Raw genomic sequence first — 25,621 nt, 5'->3', positions numbered from 1 at the left:
CAGGTCGGTTGGTTAGGCAGTTCGGACCGGCGGCGCGGCCATGGCTTCCGACGGCATCGCCCTCAGAGGTATTGTTTGTTCCCTCCCATCTGTTCAAGCAGACTTCAAAGCCGCCTGGGAGATCTTGGGCAATGACTCGATGAGCATGCCATTATAGTTCTAGCGATCCGACATGCGCGGGGGGGGGGGGGGGGGGGGGGGGGCGGGCTTCGCTCTGTTGGGCCGAATTTTTGGGTTTATTATGTAGCTTGCTTGCAAGGCAGGATTGGTTGCTTTCCGTGTAATTCTAGTGCCTGTCTGCGGCCATGTGGAGTTCTGGGTGCTCCATGCTCCTGCTCTTATCCGGTTATCCTTGTGTTCCCCATAATCTGTTCGCTTGATGGCGTCCATAGCTTTCCAAAGTTTGTTGATAGTAGAAACTTCTGATTTCACTGCAAAATTCGTACATGTTAGCACAAGTAGTTCTGTAGTGTGGTATTTGCTTTCCACGTTTGTTTGTACCAATTGATGACGGGAGGCATGGTTTACAATATATTGTAGATATAATGGGAGAGAGGTGTATTTTAGATGGTTTTGCTATATTCTGCTATCACTAACTTTTTCTTCCTTGCTCACAGATGTATGTGTTGTTGGGGTTGCACGCACACCTATGGGTGGTTTCCTTGGTGCCTTGTCTTCCTTGCCTGCAACAAAACTTGGCTCTATAGCAATTCAAGGTGATACACACATTTTCTCTGCGTGTACATCGTCACGGAATAAGATGTAAATATTTGTTTTGCCCCCCCACTAGCACTGACATGACCACTGGTTGGGGCTGTTAGCCGCTCTGAAAAGAGCAAACGTGGATCCGTCCCTTGTGCAGGAGGTCTACTTTGGAAACGTCTTGAGTGCTAATTTGGGACAAGCTCCTGCAAGGCAAGCCGCTCAAGGTGTTTCTATTAGGATTTTCGTATGATTGCTAGGGTGGGCTTATGTGATGCTCTAGATCTGTAGATGAACCATTCATTTGCTTGCTTCCAAAGATGAAAGTAGATGTACCATACTAAAATGAGTACTATTGGTATCCTTGTTGAAGCAATATAGATTTAATGTCTTAAGAGCTCTCTTCAGTACACAACATTACCCTTCTATACATCAAATATTTTCTTGTAGCCGTTTTCATTTTTGTTATCGATTATTTTCCTGTATCAGTTGCCTAGGAGTCTTCCTGGATCTGATGCAATTTATTTTCTTCTATAGCGCAATAAATATATTTGCCATTACTGGCAAATTTGATTTTACATTTTTTCCGTGCATAGGATGCTTTTGCTATCCAAAGCAACGAGCGTGGAATTGCTGCTCGTGACAGTGGTGCTTTTGCATGGGAGATTGTTCCGGTGATTTTCTCTCTTTCTTGGATCTAGATATTATATGTTTTGTTTGGTTTTTTTCTTATGCTCAATGTTTTGTGAACCAGATTGAAGTTCCTGTTGGAAGGGAAAAAACACCGGTACTTATCAAAAAATTGAAAGCCTGGACAAGGTAATTTTCTCATCTATCAAAGTTGTTATGAACGAAATAAAATTTGTAGTTGGTTATGAACAAGGTAATTACTGGCATGCACTTTTATCATAATGTCGGTGTTTAACCGGCTGCCCACCGAGAGATATAGCCAAGGTGGTAGGTTTTGGGTGAGGGGACGCCGAGATCGGGAACTCGAAGGTACAAGAACACAAAGCTTAGACAGGTTCGGGCGGCCAGGTGCGTAATACCCTACGTCCTGTAGTGGTTTGTATTTTCTTAGGTGTAGAATGATCTAGAGATCGTGTTTCGAGAGGAGTCCCTGTCCTCCCTTATATATCCGAGAGGCCAGGGTTACAAAGATACTAAGCAACACCAGCTAAGGAATCGTACCAGAACATATCTCGAGTAGATTCCCTCTGTATCGGTTAGCTCTATCTCCTACTTAAACGAGATAAACGAGATAAATAAGAGATAAGACGGACTTAATCTCTTAAACTACGCTATGTACCCAGCCCCGTAGCCCCAGGTCTGACAAGCCCCCGAGCTCTTCGTAGCTGAGTACTGCAGGCTTATCGAGTACTTCCGAAGTAGTCTTCGACTTCTTCAAAGCTTTGTCTTGAAGTCCTTCTTCGAGTACTTGCTTGGCTGCATCGAAGCTATGAGGTGCTCACGCCCTGAATTTTTTTTTAACATGGTGTGCGATTTGAAAAATCGCACTCCATATGGAGTAGCCTCCGAGCCTTAGGTTGAATCGGAGAATCAGGCTGAAGGTCACACTAGTCTGTAATCCTCCTTATCCTTCAAAGAAATTTGAAAAATAAGTAGTCGATGCCACGTATCCCGCAGCCCCCGAGCCTTGAATCCAAATCCCACAAAATTGGAGATAAGGATCCGAAAACTGTGGCATGCAGGCTAAAAAATGACAACTTGAGAAGTTGCCAAAATGATGATACAAATGATGGAAATGAGATCATGAATTCGAAAACCCCTTTTTTCGGGCTAATTAACCCTGAAAAAAATGAGTAGTTGAATACTTAATCCAAACAGTCCACCAAATGACCCCCTCAGCTCAAGAATATTCCTAAAAACGACTCTTGAACTTCAGAACAGTAAATTTTCCCCACTCCGCTGGTTATTTAACCCCGCGGCAGCAGTGAGAAAAACTGTGCTTCCAATCTGCATTTTGCCAAGAGCCACAAAAATCCCCAAACAGAGCCACGCGCCGCCACCATCCCCCCTAAAGAAATCCCCCAACCCTGATCTCCCCGCCCCTCTCCCCGCAGCCCCCGAGCATCTCGTGGCGAGCAAATCGGAGATGGCGCCCAAGAAATCAGAGATCGAAGGGAAAAAGAAGGAGGCGCAGCCGTCAACCGGAGAGTGGACATACAGTAAGTGCTCCCTCACCGATCTGAATAGGCTAGTTTCCGAGGGGTTGCTGCAAGAGAAGAATCTTGTCAACTGGTGCCCCTCTTTCCGTGAACCTTTTCCCATGGAAAATATTGATGAAATTGTCATATTTTACCATTTTGCCGAACGGGGATTGGCCCTCCCCTCTTGTTCTTTCTTCCGTGACCTTCTTTATTATTACGGGCTTGAGCTCCATCACCTCAACCCGAATTCCATCTGCCACATTTCCATTTTTATCCATTTCTGTGAAGCCTTCCTCAGAATCGAGCCCCACTGGGATCTTTTCCACTTCCTCTTCCGCGTCAAACCCCAGCCTACCTCGAAAAAACTTTCTATTGTAGGGGGCGCCGGCATTCAACTGCGTTAGCAGGCCGGTGAAAGATACCTCTCATACAAATTCCCCTCCAGCCTTCCCGGGTGGAAAAACCATTGGTTCTATACTGAAAACCATGCCCCCCAGCTCCCCAGCAAAACAAATAACCCACCTGTAGTGAGGCTGGAGTGGAATCTTGAACTGTCCAGGGGAGACATGGATCAAGTCGAGGAGTTTTTAGACATCATAGAGGCACACAAGATGACGGGGGTGACCGGCGCCTCCATTATGTTTTCTTTCTTCAAACGCTGAGTCCAACTGATCCTACAGCGCCACCGACTTGGATTCGAGTACACAAGCTCTGAAGATCCATCTCGCATGTGCGCAGAGGAGCTGTCAGACGACGCTGCCCTCCTCCGAGTCAGGCGAGTGCTGCTGGACGTGGACCCCGTGCCGTATGTGTCGGTGTTTGACCGGCTGCCCACCGAGGGATATACCCAAGGAGGTAAGTTTTGGGTGAAGAGACGCCGAGATCAGGAACTCGAAGGTGCAAGGTACACAAAGCTTAGACAGGTTCGGGCCGCAAAGCGCGTAATACCCTACGTCCTGTATGGTGGTTTGTATTGCCTTGGGTGTAGAATGACCTAGAGATCGTCCTTTTGAGAAGGGTCCCTGACCTCCCTTATATATCCGAGAGGCCAGGGTTACAAAGATACTAACCAACACCAGCTGAGGAATCGTATCAGAACATATCTTGAGTAGATGCCCTCTGTATTGATTAGCTCTATCTCCTATTTAAATGAGATAAATAAGAGATAAATGAGATAAATAAGAGATAAGACGGACTTAATCTCTTAAACCTCTTTAAACTACGTCATGTACCCAGTCCCGTGGCCCCGGGTCTGACAAGCCCCCGAGCTCTTCGTAGCTGAGTACTGCAGGCTTATCGAGTACTTTCGAAGCAGTCTTCGACTTCTTTTGAAGCTTCGTCTTGAAGTCCTTGTTCGAGTAATTGTTTGGCTGCATCGAAGCTATGAGGTGCTCATGCCCCGAATTTTATTTCTGCCATGGTGTGCGATTTGAAAAATCGCACTCCATATGGAGTAGCCCCCAAGCCTTAGGTTGAATCGGAGAATCAGGCTGAGGGTCCCATTAGTCTGTAATCCTCCTTATCCTTCAAAGAAATTTGAAAAATAAGTAGTCGATGCCACGTATCCCGCAGCCCCCGAGCCTTGAATCCAAATTCCACAATTTTGGAGATAAGGATCCGAAAACCGTGGCATGCAGGTTAAAAAATGACAACTTGAGAAATTACCAAAATGATGATACAAATGATGGACATTAGATCATGAATCTGAAAACCCCTTTTTCGAGCGAATGAGCCCTGAAAAAATGATTAATCGAATATTTAATCCAAACAGTCCACCCAATGACCTCTCAACTTCGGAATATTCCCAAAAAACGACCCTCGAACTTCTGAACAGTAACTTTTCCCCACTCCGCTGGTTATATAACCCCGCGACAACAGTGGAAAAAATTGTGCTTTCAATCTGCCTTTTGCCAAGAACCGCCAAAAACCCCGATCAGAGCCAAACACCGCCGCCATCCCCCCAAAGAAATCCTCCCGCTCCAACCTTCCCACCCCTCTCCCCGCAGCCCCCGAGCATCTCGTGGCCAGCGAATCGGAGATGGCACCCAAGAAGGCAGAGATCGAGAGGAAGAAGAAAGAGGCGCAGCCTTCGACCGTGGAGTGGACACACAGTAAGTGCTCCCTCAACCATCTAAACAACCTAGTTTCCGAAGGGTTGCTGCAAGAAAAGAACCTTATCAACTGGCGCCCCTCTTACCGTGAAACTTTTCCCATGGAAAATGTTGACGAAATCGTCACATTTCTCCATTTTGCCGAACGGGGATTGGCCCTCCCCTCTTGTTCCTTCTTCCGAGGCCTTCTGTATTACTACGGGCTTGAGCTTCATCATCTCAACCCAAATTCTATCTGCCACATTTCAATTTTCATCTATTTCTGCGAGGCTTTCCTCGGAATCGAACCCCACTGGGATCTTTTCTGCTTCCTCTTCCGCATCAAACCACAGCCCACATCCAAGAATCTTTCCGTTGTGGGGGGCGCCAGCATCCAACTGCGTCAGCAGGCCGGCAACAAATATCTTACCTACAAATTCCCCTCCAACCTTTCCGGATGGAAGATCCATTGGTTTTATATCGAGAACCATGCTCCCCACCTCCCAACGAAGTCAAACAGACCACCTGTAGTGAGGCCAGAGTGGAATCTCGAACCCTCCGGCGGGGAGATGGATCAGGTCAAAGAGCTGCTGGACATCATAGAGGCACAGAAGAAGAAAGGAGTGACCGGTGCCTCCGTCATGTTCGCATTTTACAAACGCCGTGTCCAACCAATCCAGCAGCGCCATCGCTTGGGTTTCGAGTACACCGGCCCCGCTGATCCCTCTCGCATGTGCGCAGAGGAGTTGTCCGATGAAGCCGCGCTCCAGCGAGTTCAGCGGGTGCTACTGGACGTGGACGCCGTGCCATACGTGCCAACACTATTCTCCGCACGGAATCCGCCCAAACCAGTGAGTATTCGACTTCTTTTTTGTTGAAAATATCCTCGTTCACTCCATTACTTAGCCGAAGAACCTTCTGCAGGGACATACGGAGCTGTATTGCAGCTACCCGCCACGGCCTGACGTCCCCCGGCCGGACCACCTCCTCCCCAGTGCCGCTGTTGAGGCGAAGAGGGCTCGCATCGCTGCGGCCCTGCGCAGTAGCGGATCCACCGAGGATGTGAGCTCCCGGTCGGAGGAGGGGGCTGAAGGAGAAGCGCGTCGGGCCAACTCCTCCGACCAAAGCGTGGAGTTGACCGGTGCTTTGCCGTTGGTGCCACAAGGCCGTCGGTTGGTGCGCAAGCGAAAGGCGCAAGAACTCGAGTCTACCGGGTAAGAGCTTACTGCTTTGATGCATTGCTATATGTTGAGATTATGCCATGCTCACAATGTCATCCTGTAGGCCTTCCGCTTCCTCCTCCCGAGCCGAGCCCGAAGAAGAAGGAACAGGCCCATCGGCCGCCGCAGCCATCACCATCGCCGTGGCGGGGACTGCGCCACAGGCTGGTGAAACCCCACCGCCAGCAACGGGGACGCCGCGTCAGGCCATTCGTATGAAAAGGGCTATGAAGAAGAAGTCTGTACTGTAAGTCTGCCTCTGGTTGCACAATAAATTTAGGATCTTTCGACTTGTGTGGTGACTAACTTCGACTTCATTAGAGCTGCAAGTGCCGCGGACCTCCAGCTGACGCCAGCTTCGACGCCCCCGGGTCTTCGACCAGAGAGGAGTCGTCAAGAGCTGAGCCAGTCACAGCTGCATCAGCCCCCGAGCCATCGGCCCCAGCGGTGTCAGAGCCCACGGAACCTGCCCCTGGGGCAGACACGACGCTGCCCGACCTGCCGCCTCCCGAGCTCCGACAAGTCGAGGTCGGGGCCGGTGGCGAGAAGCAAGTCGAGGCCCCCAGCACCGCTCCTACGGATGGTGCAGGTGAGCATCTGACCGCCCCGGCTAGCTACCGGGATCTGCATGCTGTATGCTGAGGATTTTTGTGATTGCAGGTGCGCAGCAGCCGACTGCTGAGGAAGTCGTGGGAACCTCCGGGAGACCCGTTGAGCTGCTGCTGCCTGGGTCGGATTATCAAGATGCCGTCGCCGCCGGCCTGGCCGGTGACCTGCTGCTGACCGATGGCAACATAGAGAACCTCAAGAAGGCGCATGATTTTGCCATGGTAAGACTTGAAAACCTCTCTACCAGTGACTATATCGAATTGCTTATCTGGATTCCCTCTTTTTATGCAGAGAGTGATTGCCCACTCCTGAAAGCAAGCAGAGGAATTAAGGACCCTTGCCTGCGACCGCAAGGAACTTGCTGTCCTGAGAAAGCGCCTAGACGACGAGAGGACGGAGAACTCTCATCTCGAGATGGTCAAAGCCAAGCTCCAGCAACAACTCGAGGAACAGAAGAGGGAGCTCGAGGCGAATAAGCACGCGCACCAGTAGCAGATCAAGGAGCAAAAGAAAATGCACGAAGGTAAGCCATTGCTTCCCTCGGGTACTTGCACTGTATGACTCATCCTGGATTCTGAAAAGCTTTCCACCACAGAGCTTAGGAGAATCTTAATGAGTAAAGAAGAGCTACTTACTGACGTGAAGAACCTGCTCTATCGCCGTACAGATGATGTCAAGAGACTGCAGAAGGTGATCGGCGACACTGAGCGACAGTTCATCGACAGCCTTTGGCAGATCAAGACGCTTGGCGAAGAACTCGAAGACCTCAGGGGGGCCGCTCGAGAGCTGGTGGATATGGTGGATCCACCGGAAGAACGTGAAACAAGCCCGCGGCCCCTGCTAGAGTGGCTCCGCGAGGCCCCGAAAAAAGTATTCAAGTTCCTCTCCGAGGCTCCTGTCACATGCGTCAACAACGCCCTCGCGGTCGTGAAGTCCTTCTTGCCAAACGCGCAGCTGGAAATATTTGCACAAGGCATGGCGGTGGATTGCACCGAGGATCAATTTGACGGATATCGCCTAGAGGCCCAACCTGTATCAGAGCGCATAGTCCAAAGTGTAATGCGGGATTAGGGTACTAGAAACAAGTATTTACTTCCTTGTATATATTATTTCTTTTGATGTCTCTACTTGTGTATGCCCCTAGGCTGAATTGGAATCCATGCTTACAAGGCTTAAGTAGTAGACGCTTCCCTGGGTGCAACGACCCTAAAGGTAGCCATAGCTCCATGTAGGAACTTATCTAACAAGTTGTCCACAACCCGAACTCTGGGTCTAGAACTGTTAGAGAAGAAAGCGAGCGACATCGCACGAATGCCGGGCTTAAGGCAAAACTACCCCGAGTGCATCGACTCTGGACGTAGTTAGGGTCGCTCCTTGTATGAGCATGCTTCTCAAGTTAGATAGGACCCGGACGGATGGGTCGGACTTGCTAGGAGCGAATGCGGGCATCGCCGCTGGTATGCCGTGCTCTTGGCAGGGATGAGACTACTCTGGGTGCAACCACGCAGGATGTAGTCGAGGCAGCTCTTTGCATGAGCTCATCCAACAAACTGGGAATAAACCAGTCGAACGGGTCGATTATGTTGGGGAAAATGCGACTGCTGTCGCGTGCGACCATCCAAGGTCACGGCGGAGATCGATATGTGGAGAATTTGGGCGGAGCGGAGGGTACTGTCAAAAAATGAAGTTAATGAGACATGACCGTGGCCATAGCCTCCGTAACCTTTACGATAGGAAGTTGATTTATACAAATGTTGTACGTGACCGCGGCCTCCGTGCGCCCAGAAGGGAATGTACAACTCGAATCTTGTGGCACATAGCCTCCAAATTGATTCAAGGAAAGGGGATCTTCTAGGCCCACGGGGATTTAGCTATCTCCGGGCATCTTCTTATGGGTAGAACTTGCGCGGGTTCTGAATGTTCCAGGAGTTCGGGACATCCTGACCCTCAGGGTATTGTAGCCGATAAGACCCTGGCCTTGTAACCTGCTTGACGACGAACGGGCCCTCCCACCTTGAGTTGAGCTTGTGTAGGCCAGATTCGTCCTGAATGCGACGCAAGACCAAATCACCAACACTGAATGACCGCTCCCTGACGTTGCGATCATGATATCGCCGGATCCCCTGCAGGTGCCGGGCTGACTAAACAAGAGCGGTGCAGCGAGGTTCTTCCATAGAATCGAGCTCTAACTGCCTCGCCTCGTCCCCTCGCCTTCATTGTACATTTCGACCCTTGGAGACTTCCACATGATATCGGCTGGTAAAATAGCTTCAGATCCGTATACGAGGAAGAAAGGTGTTTGTCCTGTGGCTTTGTACGGTTGAGTCCGAAGCCCCCAGATGACATGTGGCAGCTCATGCACCCATTTGCCTCCCTTCTTGCTGTTTTCATCATAAAGTCTCTTCTTGAGGCCGTCAATTATCAAGCCGTTCGCCCTTTCGACTTGTCCATTGGCCCTTGGGTGTACGACCGAGACATATTTAACTTCGATGCAAGCATTCTCGCAGAACTCCCAAAACTGGTTTGCTGTGAAATTTGATCCCAAGTCCGTGATGACGGTGTTGGGGAAGCCGAAACGGTGCAAAATATCTGAGATGAAGTTGACGACCCGATCTGGCGTGAGCTTGGCTATCGGCTTGTACTCAATCCACTTAGTAAACTTGTCGATAGCCACCAGAACATGGGTGAAACCGTCTGGCGCCGTTGTGAAGGGCCCGATCATGTCGAGGCTCCAACAAGCGAAAGGCCAGGATGGCGGTATGGTGATGAGGCTGTGAGCTGGAACATGAGTCTGTTTGCCAAAGAATTGACAATTTTGGCACCTGCGCACGAGATCCTCCGCGTCGGTCACTGCAATGGGCCACCAGAAACCGGTCCTGTATGCTTTCCCCACCAGCGTTCTTGAAGCCGCATGGTTTCCGCAGACGCCCCCGTGGATCTCCCGCAATATGTCGTAACCATCTTCCGTTGTGACGCACTTCATGAGGACTCCTGACCGAGCGCCGCGCCGATAGAGCTTGCCGTCGACCAGGACGAAACCCTTGCTTCTACGCAGGACGCGTGCCGCCTCTACGCTCCTGGCGTCAATTCCTGCTGGTAACCTTTGGTTGCGGATGAAGTCAATAAAAGCCTCTCGCCAGTCCTCCCCCAGCACCATAACCTCTCGATCGGGTTGTTGGGGACCCGCATCGATGGTTACCTGCGGAGAAGGCTTGATGGATGGCTGCTTGAGCTCCTGGATGAAAACTCCAGGCGGGACCTGAGCACGTGTTGATCCCAACTTGGACAGGATATCCGCACCAGCATTGTGCTCCCGTAACACATGGAGAACCTCCAGGCCAAAAAATTTGCTTTCCAACTTGCGCACCTCGTGTACATAGGCATCCATCGTCTCTTTGTTTCAGTCCCATTCTTTGTTGACTTGTTGAATGACAAGAAGAGAATCGCCGTACACAAGTAGTCGCTTGATCCCTAGTGACACCCCCAAACGAAGCCCGTGAAGCAAGGCTTCATACTCGGCTTCATTGTTGGATACCGCCCAAAGGATCTGGAGGACATATTTCAATTGTTCACCTCATGGGGAAATAAGCAGAACACCAGCGCCGCCGCCGTCGAGCTTGAGGGACCCATCAAAGTACATGGTCCAGAACTCTGGCTTGTCTACTGGAGTTGGGACTTGATTCTCCCTCCATTCAGCCATGAAGTCGACTAGAACCTGTGACTTGATTGTAGTGCGTGGCTTGAAGTCGATTGACAAAGCCCCCAGTTCCACTGCCCACTTGGATATACGCCCCGTGGCATCTTGATTATGAAGAATATCCGCCAGCGGGAAATCCGTGGTCACAGTGATCTTGTATTCGTTGAAGTAATGGTGTAGTTTTCTTGATATGATTAAGATTGCATATAGAAGCTTTTGAACAGCTGGATACCGTACCTTGGATTCGGAGAGGACTTTTCTGACGAAGTAGACAGGCCTCTGCACTCCAAATGCATGGCCGTCCTCGCCTCGCTCGACTACGATAGCACTGCTGACAACATGAGTTGTTGCCGCGATGTAGAGTAGTAGATCCTCCCCTGGCAACGGTGCTGTAAGGATCGGAGGTGACTGAAGATAATGTTTCAGATCCTGCAAGGCCTGCTCGGCCTCCTCCATCCATTGGAACTTATCTTGGCGCTTCAGGAGCTTGAAGAAAGGTAGTCCTCTCTCCCCGAGTCGGGAGATGAACTTGTTCAGGGCCGCCATACAACCTGTTACCTTCTGCACATCCTTGACTGTGGCTGGAGCCTCCATATCAGTGATGGCCATGATTTTAACAGGGTTGGCTTCGATGCCCCGGTTGCTAATGATGAACCCGAGCAATTTCCCGGAAGGTACTGCAAAAACGCACTTGGTAGGATTGAGTTTCCACCGAAATCTGCGCAGACTGCTAAATGTTTCCTCCAAATCTGCAATCAAGTCGCTGGACTCCCTGGTCTTGATGACCACGTCATCCACATAAGCTTCCACGTTCCGGTGCAGCTGATCCGCGAAACACATCTGAATCGCACGGTGATAGGTTGCTCCTGCATTCTTCAACCTGAAGGATATGGTTTTGTAGGCATAAGTCCCGTACGGGGTGATAAATGCAGTCTTGATTTGGTCCTCCTCCTGGAGCGCGATCTGATGATAACCTGAGTAACAATCAAGAAAATAGAGAAGGACACAACCAGCCATCGAATCGACAACTTGGTCAATGCGTGACAGCCTAAAATGGTCCTTTGGGCAGTGCTTGTTGAGATCAGTGTAGTCGACACACATTCTCCATTCATTGTTCTTTTTCTTTACAAGAACGGGATTTGCTACCCACTCTGGGTGGATTACTTCTTTAATGAACCTAGCCGCGAGGAGTTTAGCAATCTCCCGTTTGATGGCCTCACGCTTATCATGGGCAAACCGTCGCAGGCATTGCTTTTTAGGCGTAGCCATCGGGTGTACATTCAAAGCATGCTCGATCAACTCCCTGGGCACCCCTGGCATATCCGCTGGTTTCCACGTGAATACGTCTCGGTTAGCCCGAAGGAAGCTGACGAGCATGAGTTTCTATTTGTCACCTAAGCCCGCGCCGATGATAGCGGTCTTAGATGAATCTCCCTCCTGGAGCTGGATCGTCTTGAGAGCCACATCATCAGTCGACTGGATGCTTGACTTGCTGGCCTTCTTGGAGGGGATCTCCAGCCCGGACTGGGAAAGCTGCTGCGCGGCCGCGAGTACTTCTCCCGAAGCATCTGGCACGCGAGTAGTCGAAGCATACTGGATTGCCTCCTAATTGCAATCGTATGACTTCTTCAAGTCGCCACGGAGGGTGAGTACTTCACTGAGTCCTGGCATCTTAAGAAGCAGATAGACGTAATGCGGCACTGCCATGAGCTTGGCGAGTGCCGGACGACCCAGTATGGTGTGGTAAGAAGATTCGAAGTTAGCCACTTCAAATTTGATGAACTAGGTACGATAGTTCTCCCGCGTGCCGAAGGTGACTGGGTGGACCACCGTACCAAGCGGGTGTGCTGCGTTACCTGGGACGATGCCGTAAAAGGGGGACTTGCTGGGAACCAGCATGTCCTTGAAGTCCAGGCCCATTTTCTTCAGAGTGCTGACGAAAATGAGATTGAGCCCGCTCCCACCATCGATGAGGACCTTGGTGAGCTTGACCGCCGCCACCACAGGATCCAGGACCAAGGGGAACTTACCGAGCTCCGAAAAGCTCGTCCACTGGTCGTCGTGAGAGAACGAGATGGGGATCTCCGACCAACGGAGTGGTTGTGGTACCGCCGGCTCAATGGACAAAATCTCCCGGAGAAGCAACTTCTGGTCCCGCCTGGAACCAAAATCCTCATCTCCCCTGAAGATGACATTGACGACCTTCAAGGCGTCTTGAAACTTCGGGTTGCACCCGTGATCCTCTTGATCATCATCCTCGGGTTCTTTGTCCGCAGGCTTCTTGTTCTTCTTGCCACCATCGGAGTTGCTGAACGTCCTCCGAAGGTGGTAGCAGTCTATGGTGGCATGATTGGCACCTGGGTGCCACGGGCACTTCTTCTGCAGGAGCTTCTCCAACTCCTCCTGCGTTGTCAACTTTTGCCCCGCGAAGGATGATCGATAGCTGCGATGATATCATCTGGCTTTCGTTTTCGGGGTGGACCCGAAAAGTCCCGCTGGCCTTTGTCGTTGCGGCTGTCGTTTGGGTGCCTCAGATTGCTATCTTGACGCCGCGGGAACCGCTCCCGCATCTTCTCCTCCTGTTCGGACCAATCGTGCATCATATCACGAAGGCCTGCAACAGTCTTTGGCCTGTTCCGCCCGAAATCCCTGTAGATGCCCAGGTCGGTGATGCCGTTGTAGAAACAATCGATGATGTCGTCCTTCGAGATGTTCGCGATGGTGGCGCGGACGTCGAAGAAGCGACGTGTGTAGGACCACAGTAGCTCGTTACGTTCCTGCTTACACTGAGTAAGATCATGACGAGTACCTGCATGAGCAATCGCTCTCTGGAAGTTGTCGATGAAGACCTTCTTGAGGCGCTCTCAGGAGTCGATTGAGTTGTTGCTGAGACTTTCCAACCAAGTGAGCGGCGCAGGGTCCAAAGCCATCGGGAAGTAGACAACTTTGGTGATATTCGACCCCCCTGCGACCTCAATGGACATGGAGTAGCAACGGAGCCACTGCTGAGGGGCTTGCTTGCCGTCGTACTTGGTGATGCCGATTGGTTTGAAGCCCTTCGGGTACTTATAGCTGCTGAAACGTGCAGAAAAAGCAGGGAATCGGTCGCTACAGTCAGTACCTTCAGTTTCGACTTCTTCGCGGACCTTGCGCCTGGAGGATATCACGGTCCGCGCGTCGCGACCTTCATTGTTGTGTTGCCGCAGGTCCTCTGGAGGAAGTCGATGATTGGCCTGCCGCGGATGACCCCCTGGTGGTGGCTGCTGCCTCCCGCCAGGGGCCTGGCTTCCGCGAGCGTTGTCGTTGCTGAGCTGGTGTCGAGGACGGCCGCCAGCCGGTCGGCTGTGAGCCTGACTCCGACTCTCGGCCACGCGCTCCTCCCTGATGGTGGACGCCGGGTTGTGCTGATCCAGCTGGATCCAAGCCCTCTGCGCATAAAGGAGTGCTTGACGCACTTCCGGATCATGACTGCGCTTGAGGATGGCCGTCACTCTGGCGATGTTGGCCACCGGAGTCCTAAAACCCCATTCGCTTACGGCAGCGACCTCAGGGCAAGCTCGCGGTTCATAGATCGCCTACGCTCATTGGCCCTCCTCCGCCGGATTGTGCGGGCCCTGTTCGTGGCCCGCCGCGCCTCACGATCGGCGTCGTTCTCGTCGCCGGCGTTGACCGTGAACTCATCTTCGGAGACCGCTTCGAACTTGATGATGGGAAGATCCCCATCGTCCTCGCCTTCTTCCGCCATTAGCACCTGGCGGGAGGAAAGCTCGTGAGAGCTTTCATCGACTAGTTCAGTCGACCCCTCCGCCGCGGTAGCCAATGGCCTGCCCTCTTGAAAAGGCAAGGGCTTGAGATGAGCCACAAGTCGACCCTCTGCCTGAGTAGATCGGAGGACATCATGCCCTTCCAATGCACGATGCGCCCCTCCGGCAAAGAGGTGATCACCAGATTGTTGGTGCCAGAACAACCCGAAGCCCCCCGACACGCGGTGGCTTCTGGCTTGCCATCCTGGAGCAGAAAGTCTAGGTCCTTCTCTAGCGTGAAGAGGAACCCAGAGATGTTGGCCTCCTGACGATCAGTGGCCGGCTTGCATAAACCGAATTGGGACCGGCTATGCAGATTTTCGGATTGGAACGAGTCCAACCCAAGGGAAGTTGCCGCAACACTGGAAGAAGTCGAGCTTGGAGCAGGCTCCATCTCGATCCCTGTTGCAGAGCATGGAGCGGCAAGTTGTTGAGCCCGTCGATGAACTTGTCGAGGTCGTTGCAGGAATCCGCAGCGGAAATCTTTGGCCTCATGTCGACGAGGAATCGTTGAAAATTGCCCACACCATCTGCGACGCAGACCCACGAGCCAAAAACGAATGTCGTTCCCTAGGAGGGAGCTGACCTGATGAAGTTGAAAGATGCCATCGAGCTCGCCGGTGGATCTTCGACGTGCACCCCTACCTGGCGCGCCAGCTGTCGGTGTTTGACCGGCTGCCCACCGAGGGATATACCCAAGGTGGTAAGTTTTGGGTGAAGAGACGCCGAGATCAGGAACTCGAAGGTGCAAGGTACACAAAGCTTCGACAGGTTCGGGCCACAAAGCGCGTAATACCCTACGTCCTGTATGGTGGTTTGTATTGCCTTTGGTGTAGAATGACCTAGAGATCGTCCTTTTCAGAAGGGTCCCTGACCTCCCTTATATATTCGAGAGGCCAGGGTTACAAAGATACTAACCAACACCAGCTGAGGAATCGTACTAGAACATATCTTGAGTAGATTCCCTCTGTATCGATTAGCTCTATCTCCTATTTAAATGAGATAAATAAGAGATAAATGAGATAAATAAGAGATAAGACGGACTTAATCTCTTAAACCTCTTTAAACTACGTCATGTACCCAGTCCCGTGGCCTCGGGTCTGACAGTATGTGCCGGAACTGTTTACCGCACGGAATCCGTTCAAACCTGTAAGTACTTGACTACTTTTTGTTGAAATCTACCTCCGTTATGTCATCGCTAACTGAGAGCCTTCTGCAGGGACACACCGAACTATACCGCAGCTACCTGCCACGACCCGATATCCCCCGGCTGGACCACCTCCTCCCTAGCGCCGCTGTAGAAGCCAAAAGGGCTCGCATAGCTGCAGCTCAGCGCAGCAGCGGGTCCACAGAGGATGTGAGTCCCCAGGCGGAGGAGGAAGCTGAAGGAGAAGCGCAACGGGACAACTCCTCCGAGCCAGTCGTGGAGTTGGCCGACGCTTTGCCACTGGTGCCGCAGGGTCATCGGATAGTGCGGAAACGGAAGGCGCAAGAAATCAAATCTTCCAGGTACTTGTTGTTGCCTTGTTGTAGTGCTATATGTTGATATTGTGTCGTGCTTACACTATCCTCCTGTAGTCCTTCCGCTTCCTCCTCCCAGGCCGAGCCTGAAGAAGAAGAAACAGCTCCATCGGCCGCCGCAGCCGTCACCATCGCCGTGGCAGGGACCGCGCCATTGGCTAGTGAAACTCCGCCGCCCGCAACAGAAACGCCACGACAGGCCTTGCGGGTGAAAAGGGCCATCAAGAAGAAGTCTACACTGTAAGTTTGCCTCTGGTTGCACAATAAATATTTGGATTGTTCAACTTGTGTGTTGTCTGACTTCGACTTCATTAGAGCTGCAAGCGCCGCGGACCTCCAGCTGACGCCGGCCTCGGCTACCTGGCCCCCGGGTCCTTGACCCAAAAAAAATCTTTAGGCGCGGGACCTTTCACGGCGGCTCCAGCCCCCGAGCCGTCAGCCCCCGAAGGGACGACGCCCGCGGAGCTAGCCCCCGAGGCGGACGCAACGCTGCTCGACTTGCCCCCTCCCGAGCTCCAACAAGTCGAAGCCGAAGCTGGTGGCAAAGAGCAAGTCGAGGCTCCTGATGCCGCTCCTACAGATGGCACAGGTAGGCATTTGACCGCCCCCGGCTAGCTGTCGAGATCCAAGCGCTATATGCTGAAAACACTTTGTGCTTGCAGGTGCTCAGCGGTCACCGCCCGAAGAGGCCACGGGAACCTCAAGGAGACACATTGAGCTGCTCCTGACCGAGTTCGGGTATCGGGATGTCATTGCCGCCGACCTGGTGGATGATCCGTTGCTGATGGACAACAACATAGAGAACTTCAAGAAGGCGTGTGACTTTGCCTTGGTACGACCTGAGTACTTTCCTGCTGGTAAACACTGTCGAGTTGCTTATCTGAATTTCTCTCCTTATGCAGAATGTGATCGCCCACTCCCGGAAGAAATCAGAAAAGCTAAAAACCGTTATGAGTGATCACCAAGAGCTCGCCGCCCTGGAAAGGCGCATCGCCGACGGCAAAACAAAGATCTACTCCCTCGAGAAAGCAAATTCCAAACTCCGAGAACAACTCGAGGTGCAAGGGAAAGCGCACCAAGAGCAGCTCAGAGAGTAGGAAAAAGCGCACTAGGAGCAGCTCAAAGATCAGAGGAAAGTGCACCAAGATAAGCCATTGCTTCCCTCGAGTACTTGCATTTATCAATTTGTCCTGGATTCTGAAAAAGCTCTTCACCATAGAACTTAGGAAAATGTTAATATATAAAGAAGAGCTGCTTACTGACGTGAAGAACCTGCTGTATCGGCGTACAGATGACGTCGAGAGGTTGCAGAAAGTGATCAGCGACACTGAACGACAATTCGTCGACTGCCTTCAGCAAATCAAGACGCTGGGCGAGAAAGACGAGCAGCGGCAGAAGGAGCTGTAAGACCTCAGGGGGGCCGCCCGGGGGCTGGTGGACATGGTGGATCCCCCAGAAGAAGGCGAAGCGAGCCCGCGGCCCCTGCTAGAGCGACTCCGCGAAGCCCCGAAGAAAGTATTCAAATTCCTCTCCGAGGCTCCTGTCGCATGCGTCAGCAACGCCCTCGCGATTGTGAAGTCCTTCCTGCCAAACGTGCAGCTGGAAATATTTGCTCAACGAATGGCAGCGGACTGCACCGAGGATCAGTTTGACAGATACCTCCTGGAAGCCCAACCTGTATCAGAACGTATAGTTTAAAGTGTAGTGCAGGATTAGGGTGTAAAAAATAAGTATTTATTCCCTGTTGAAATGTTGTGTTTGATGCCTCTACTTGTGTTTGTGCCATTAGCTGAATTGGAATCCAGGCTCAAAGGCTAAGTAGTAGACACTACCCCGGGTGCAGTGACCCGGAAGGTAGTCATAGCTCCAAGCGGGTACTCATCTACCAAGTTGGCTGCAACTCGACTGAGCAGGTCTAAATTGTTAGGAAAGAATGCGAGCATCATCGTAGAACTGCTGTGCGTAAGGAAGAAAAACAAAACTACCCCGAGTGCACCGACTCTGGGTGTAGTCAAAGTCGCTCCTCGTATGAGCGCGCTCCTTGAGTTAGGTAAGAACCGGACGGACGGTTCGAACTCGTTGGGAGCGGACGCGGGCATCGCCGCGACTCTGCCGTGTTTATGGCAAGAACGAAACTACCCTGAGTTGAACGACTCGAGATGTAGTCAAGGTAGCTCTTCACGCGAGCCCATCCAACAAGCTGGATAGAAACCAGTCGAACGGATCGAGTTGTTGGGATAGATGCGACTACTGTCACATGCGACCATCCAAGGTCGCGGCGGAAGTCGAGCTGTAGAAGATATGAGCGGAGCGGACGGTTACATCGAAACATGAAATCGATAAGATATATACGTGGCCGTGGCCTCCGTACAATTCACGACAAGAAGATGATTTATGTAAATGCTGCAAGTGGCCGTAGCCTCCGCATGCTTACAGAGAAATTTTCGACCCGAATCTTGTGGCGCGTAGCCTCCAGACTGATTCGAGGAAAGGAGGCCGTCTAAGCCCCCGGAGTTTCAGCTGTAACCGGACATCTTCTCATGGGTAAAACTTGCGCAGGTTCTAGATGTTCCAAGAGTTCAGAACATCTTGACCCTCGGGATATTGTAGTCGATAAGACCCTGGTCTCGTAACCTATGTGACGACAAACGGGCCCTCCCACCTTGAATTGAGCTTGTGTAGACCAGACTCATCTTGAATGCGACGCAAGACCACATCACCGATGCTGAATGACCGCTCCCTCACATTGCGATCATGATATCGCTGGATCCCCTGCAGGTATCGGGCTGACTGAACAAGAGCAGTGCAGCGGGCCTCTTCGACAGAATCGAGCTCTAATTGCCTCGCCTCGTCTGCCTTGCCTTCGTTGTACATTTCAACCCTTGGGGACTTCCACATGATATCGGCCGGTAAGATAGCCTCAGATCCGTATACGAGGAAGAAAGGCGTTTGTCCCGTGGCTTTGGACGACTAAGTCCGAAGCCCCCAGACGACATGTGGCAGCTCATGTATCCATTTGCCCCCCTTCTTACTGTTTTCATCGTAGAGTCTCTTCTTGAGGCCGTCGATTATCAAACCGTTCGCCCTTTCGACTTGTCCATTGGCTCTTGGGTGTGCGACCGAGACATATTTAACCTTGATGCATGCATTCTCGCAGAATTCCCAGAACTGGTTGGCCGTGAAATTGGATCCCAAGTCTGTGATGATGGTATTGGGGAAGCCGAAGTGGTGCAAGATATCCGAGATGAAGTCAACAACCCGATCTGGTGTGAGCTTGGCTATCGACTTGTACTCAATCCACTTGGTAAACTTGTCGATAGCCACTAGAACATAGGTGAAACCGCCTAGTGCCGTTGTGAAGGGCCCAATCATGTCGAGGCTCCAACAAGCGAAGGGCCAGGATGGCGGTATGGTGATGAGTCTGTGGGCTGGAACATGAGTCTGTTTGCCGAAGAATTGACAGTTTTGGCACCTGCGCACGAGATCCTCCGTGTCAGATACCGCAGTGGGCCACCAAAAACCAACCCTGTATGCATTCTCCACCAGCGTTCTTGAAGCTGCGTGGTTACCGCAGACACCCTCATGGATCTCCCGCAATATGTTGTAACCTTCTTCCTTTGTGACGCACTTCATGAGGACAACTGACCGAGCGCCACGCCGATAGAGCTTGTTGTTGACCAGGACAAAACCCTTGCTTCTGCACATGACGCATGCCACCTCTGCGCTTCTGGCATCAATTCTTGCTGGTAACTTTTGATCTCGGATGAAGTCGATAAAAGCCTCTCGCCAGTCCCCTTGCAGCACCATAACCTCTCGATCGGGTTGTTGGGAACCCGCGTCGATGGTTACCTGCGAACAAGACTTGATGGATGGCTGCCTGAGCTCCTGGATGAAAACTCCAGGTGGGACCTGAGCACGCGTCGACCCCAGTTTGGACAAAGTATCTGTGCCAACATTATGCTCTCGTAGCACGTGATTAACCTCCAAGCCGGAAAATTTGTTTTCCAGCTTGCGCACTTCCTGCACATAGGCATCCATCGTCTCCTTGTTGCAGCCCCACTCTTTTTTGACTTTCTGCACAACAAGAAGAGAACCGCCATACACAAATAGTCGCTTGATCCCTAGTGATATTGCCAAACGAAGCCCGTGAAGCAAGGCTTCATACTTGGCTTCATTGTTGGATACCGCCCACAAGATCTGAAGGACATACTTCAATTGTTCTCCTCGTGGAGAAATAAGCAGAACTCCAGCGCCACGCCATCGAGCTTGAGGGACCCATCAAAGTACATGGTCCAGTGCTCTGGCTTATCGACCGGAGTTGGGACTTGATTCTCCCTCCATTCAGCCATGAAGTCGACTAGAGCTTGAGAATTGATTGCGGTGAGTGGCTTGAAGTCGATTGACAAAGCCCCCAATTCCACTACCCACTTTGATACACGCCCCGTGGCATCTTGATTATGAAGAATATCAGCCAGCGGGAAATCCGTAACCACAGTGATCTTGTACTCATCGAAATAATGGCGCAGCTTTCTTGATGCGATTAGAATTGCATATAAAAGCTTTTGAATGGTGGGGTATTGTACCTTGGATTCGGAGAGTATCTCGCTGATGAAGTAGACAGGCCTCTGCACTCCAAATGCATGGCCTTCCTCGCCTCGCTCGACTACAATAGCACTGCTGACAACATGAGTTGTTGCCGCGATGTAGAGTAGTAGGTCCTCCCCCGGTAATGGTGCTGTGAGGATCGGAGGTGACTGAAGGTGATGTTTCAGATTCTGCAGGGCCCGCTCGGCCTCCTCCGTCCATTGGAACTTATCTTGGCGTTTCAAGAGCTTAAAGAAGGGTAGTCCTCTCTCCCCAAGTCGGGAGATGAACCTGTTAACTTTTGCACATCCTTGATTGTGGCTGGAGCCCCCATATCAGTGATGGCCGTGATCTTTACAGGGTTAGCTTCGATGCCCCGATTGCTAACGATGAACCCGAGCAATTTCCCTGAAGATACTCCAAAAATGTACTTAGTAGGATTGAGTTTCCACCGAAATCTGCGCAGACTACTAAATATTTCCTCCAAATCTGCAATCAAGTCGTCGGAATCCCTGGTCTTGATGACCACGTCATCCACATAGGCTTCAACATTCCGGTGCAGTTGATCCGCGAAGCACATCTGGATCGCGCGCTGATAGGTTGCTCCTGCATTCTTCAACCCAAAGGACATGGTTTTGTAGGCATATGTCCCGTACAGGGTGATGAATGCAGTCTTGATTTGGTCCTCCTCCTTGAGCGCTATCTGATGATATCCTGAATAACAATCAAGAAAACAAAGAAGGACACAACCAGCCATCGAATCGACAACTTGGTCAATGCGCGGCAGCCCAAAGTGGTCCTTTGGGCAGTGCTTGTTGAGATCAGTGTAGTCGACGCACATTCTCCATTCATTGTTCTTTTTCTTTACAAGAACGGGATTAGCTACCCACTCTGGATGGATTACTTCTTTAATGAATCCAGCCGCGAGAAGTTTAGCTGTCTCCCGTTTAATGGCCTCACGCTTATCATGAGCAAACCTTTGCAGGCGTTGCTTCTTAGGCACAGCCTTTGGGTGTACATTCAAAGCATGCTCGATCAACTCCCTGGGCACCCCTGGCATATCCGCTGGTTTCCACGCGAATATGTCCCGGTTAGCCCGAAGGAAGCTGACGAGCGTGAGTTCCTATTTGTCACCTAAGCCCCCGCCGATGACCGCGGTTTTAGATGGATCTCCGTCCTGGTGCTGGATCGTCTTGAGGGCCACGTCGTCAGTCGACTGGATGCTCAACTTGCTGGCCTTCTTGGAGGGAATCTCCAGCCCGGACTGGATAGCTGCTGCGCGGCCGCGAGTACTTCTCCAGAAGCATCTGGCACACGAGTAGTCGAGGCGTACTGTATTGCCTCCTGATTGCAGTCATACGACTTCTTCAAGTCACCTCAGAGAGTAAGAACTCCACTTAACCCTGGCATCTTGAGAAGTAGATAAACGTAATGTGGCACTGCCATAAACTTGGCAAGTGCCGGACAGCCCAAAATTGCAAGGTAAGAAAATTCGAAGTTAGCTACTTCGAACTTGATAAACTCGGTGCAGTAGTTCTCCCTTGTGCAAAAGGTGACTGGGAGGACGACCGTACCAAGTGGGTGTGCCGCGTTACCTGGGACGATGCCGTAAAAAGGGGACTTGCTGGGAACCAACATGTCCTTAAAATCCAGGCCCATCTTCCTCAAAGTGCTGACGAAAATGAGGTTGAGTCCGCTTCCGCCATCGATGAGGACCTTGGTGAGCTTGACCTCCGCCACCACAGGATCGAGGACCAAGGGGAACTTTCCGGGTTCCGAAAAGCTCGTCCATTGGTCGTCACGGGAGAACGAGATGGGGACCTCCGACCAACAGAGTGGTCGTGGTACTGTCGACTCGACGGACATGATCTCCCGGAGAAGCAGCTTCTGGTCCCGCCTGGAGCTAAAATCCTCATCTCCCCCGAAGATGATGTTTACGACCTTTGAAGCGTCCTGGAACTTCGGGTTGCGCCCTTGGTCGTCGTGGTCGTCATCCTCGGGTTCTTTGTCCGCAGGCTTCTTGTTCTTCTTACCACCACCGGAGTTGCTGAACGTCCTCCGAAGGTGGTAGCAGTCAATGGCAGCATGGTTGGCACCTGGGTGCCATGGGCACTTTTTCTGCAGGAGCTTCTCGAACTCCTCTTGCGTTGTTGACTTCTTCACGTACCTTACGCCTGGAGGAGATCACAGTCCGTGCATCGCGGCCTTCATTAATGTGCTGGCGCAAGTCTTCTGTAGGAGGCTGATGATTGGACTGTCGCGGGTTACTCCCCGAAGGTGGCTGTTGCCTCCCGCCAGAGGCCTGGCTCCTGCGAGCGTTGTTGTTGTGGCTGGGCTGAAGTCGAGGGCGACCGCCAGCCGTTCGGCTATGAGCCTGGCTCCGACTCTCACCCACGCGCTCCTCCCTGATGGTGGAAGCTGGATTTTGTTGATCCAACTGGATCCAGGCCCTCTACACATAAAGGAGTGCTTGGCGTATGTCCGGATCATGGCTGCGCTCGAGGATGGCCGTAACCCTAGCAATGTTAGCCACCGGGGTCCTGAAACCCCGTTCGTTTACGGCGACAAACTCAGGGTCAAGCTCGCGATACATAGATCGCCTACGCTCGTTGGCCCTCCTTCGCCGGATTGCGCGGGTCCTGTTCCTGGCCCTCCGCGCCTCGCGATCGGCGTCGTTCTCTTCGCAAGCGTTGGCAGTGGCCTCATCTTCAGAGACCGCTTCGAAGTCGGTGATGGGAAAACCACCATCATCCTCGCCTTCTTCCGCCATTAGCACCTGGCGGGAGGTGAGCTCATGAGAGCTCGCGTCGACTAGTTCAGTCGACCCCTCCGCCGCGGTAGCCAACGGCCTACCTTCCTGAAAGGGCAGGGGCTCGAGGTGAGCAACAAGTCAACCCTCAGCCTTTAGTAGATCGGAGAACACCATGCCCCTCCAATGTACAATGCGCCCCTCCGGCATGGAGGTGATCACCAAATCACTGGCGCCAAAACAACCCGAAGCCCCCAGACACGCGGTGGCTTCAGGCCTTCCGTCCTGGAGCAGAAAGTCCAGATCCTTCTCTAGCAAGGAGAGGGACCCAGAGACGTTGGCCTCCTGGAGCTCAGTGGCCGGATTGTGTGAACCGAATCTTGGAGATCGGTTACGCAAATCTTTAGATTGGAACGAGTCCAACCCAAGGGAAGTTGCCACAACACTGGATGAAGTCGAGCCTGGAGCAGACTCCACCCCGATCTTTGTCACAGAAGCGCAGGTCGACAAGTCATCGAGATCGTCGACGAACTTGTTGAAGTCGCTACGGAGATCCGCAGTGGAAGTCTTTGGCTTCATGTCGACGAGGAATCGCCGAAAATCGCCCACACCATCTGCGATGCGGACCCACGAGCCAAAAACGAATGTCGTGCCCTGAGAGGGAACTGACCTAGTGAATTTGAAAGTCACCATCGAGCTCGCCGATGGATCTTCGACGCGCACCCCTACCTGGCGCGCCAGCTGTCGGTGTTTAACCGGCTGCCCACCGAGGGATATACCCAAGGTGGTAGGTTTTGGGTTAGGGGACGCCGAGGTCGGGAACTCGAAAGTACAAGGAACACAAAGCTTAGACAGGTTCGGGCCGCCAGGTACGTAATACCCTACGTTCTGTAGTGGTTTGTATTGCCTTAGGTGTAGAATGATCTAGAGATCATGTTTTGAGAGGAGTCCCTGTCCTCCCTTATAAATCCGAGAGGCCAGGGTTACAAAGATACTAACCAACACCAGCTAAGGAATCGTACCAGAACATATCTCGAGTAGATTCCCTCTGTATCGGTTAGCTCTATCTCCTACTTAAACGAGATAAATAAGAGATAAACAAGATAAATAAGAGATAAGACAGACTTAATCTCTTAAACTACGCTATGTACCCAGCCCCGTAGCCCCAGGTCTGACACATAATTCTTGCTTCGCAGGAGTACAATGGGCCTCCTTACATAAAGAGCTTTCCAAACAGTTATTGTAAGATCAATGCACATGACAGTTTTACTTATCTTGTGTTATTTCTATGTCTCTTAGTTTGACCCCGTAAAACTGAAGAAACTCCGCCCAAGTTTCGAGAATGGTGGTACTGTTACAGCTGGAAATGCTTCAAGTATAAGGTATAACTGCTTGACATTTATTTTATTTTGTGAAATGTTTAAGTTTTCCTGCAATATGCTTTTTTTTAAAGGTCCGAGAAACAAAATATTTCATTGTTAACAATTAATTCTTTTATTATATCATGCATGCATTCTATTCTTTTTTGTTGTTTTCATATTTGACTTCTGTTTGTACTTACAAATTGCTTCGCCTATTTATGTTTGACTGCTTGTTATGCTCTAAATTGTAACTAATTTCTTTACGATTGTAACATAAGTTGGTGTAAATGATTTATATCACATAAGAAAGTAAAAATATCTTTGTAATGCCTCGTTCCGATTAAATCAAGGAAAATTAGCCTACCTGTATAATTTCTTCTCGGTTCTTTTTTGTTGTTTTCATATTTGATTTATGTTTATGCTACTATTTTAGATATCAAATTTTATCAGTTCCTGTTATTCGTATTCTAAAATAGTAAATTTTCAACTATGAATGTTGTTTATACAGGCTCCAGAGCTTTTTACAACCACTCTAGCACTTGCCATACCAAAGGCTATCACAAATGCTGGATTAGAGCCATCTCATGTTGATTTTTATGGGATTAATGAAGCCTTTTCTCAATACAGGCTGTTGCACTTGCAAATCGAAAGCTTCTCGGGATTCCTTCAGTTTTTTTTAGTAGGCGCCCAGTATTTTCGTCGGGTGGCCGACGAAAATATTGCTTCTATTTCATCGGCTTCGCTGGCCGACGAAAATATATGTATTTTTGTCGGTTGCCGACGAAAATATGTTTATTTTCATCAATTTTATTACGTCAACCTATTTTCGTCGGCCGACCGATGAATATATATATTTTCGACGGCTTTCTGGCTATTTTCGACGATTTCTGGCTGACGAAAATAAGCTATTTTCTTATAGTGACCGAGGAGAAGATAACAAGCATAAAGCTCACGATCAAGATTTAAACAAGAAACTTAGCATACACCCCCTCAAAAGACCCGACGTCCTTATCGGTCCAACTGTTGTCACACCCTTGAATTTCAGCATGTGATTAGAAAAAAAGTAAAGCAACGATTTTCTCATAACTTTAAATTTTCTTTACAGGAAATTTAG

The 25,621-nt window shown here is 51.0% G+C and overlaps 1 pseudogene; it reads left to right on the top strand.

Annotated features, from left to right (window-relative positions):
* Window positions 1–25,621, top strand: LOC112873143 (annotated as a pseudogene).

This window comes from Panicum hallii, chromosome 9, assembly GCF_002211085.1.
Source record: "Panicum hallii strain FIL2 chromosome 9, PHallii_v3.1, whole genome shotgun sequence".
Lineage (NCBI taxonomy): Eukaryota > Viridiplantae > Streptophyta > Magnoliopsida > Poales > Poaceae > Panicum > Panicum hallii.
This window is presented reverse-complemented; position numbering and strand designations above follow the sequence as displayed.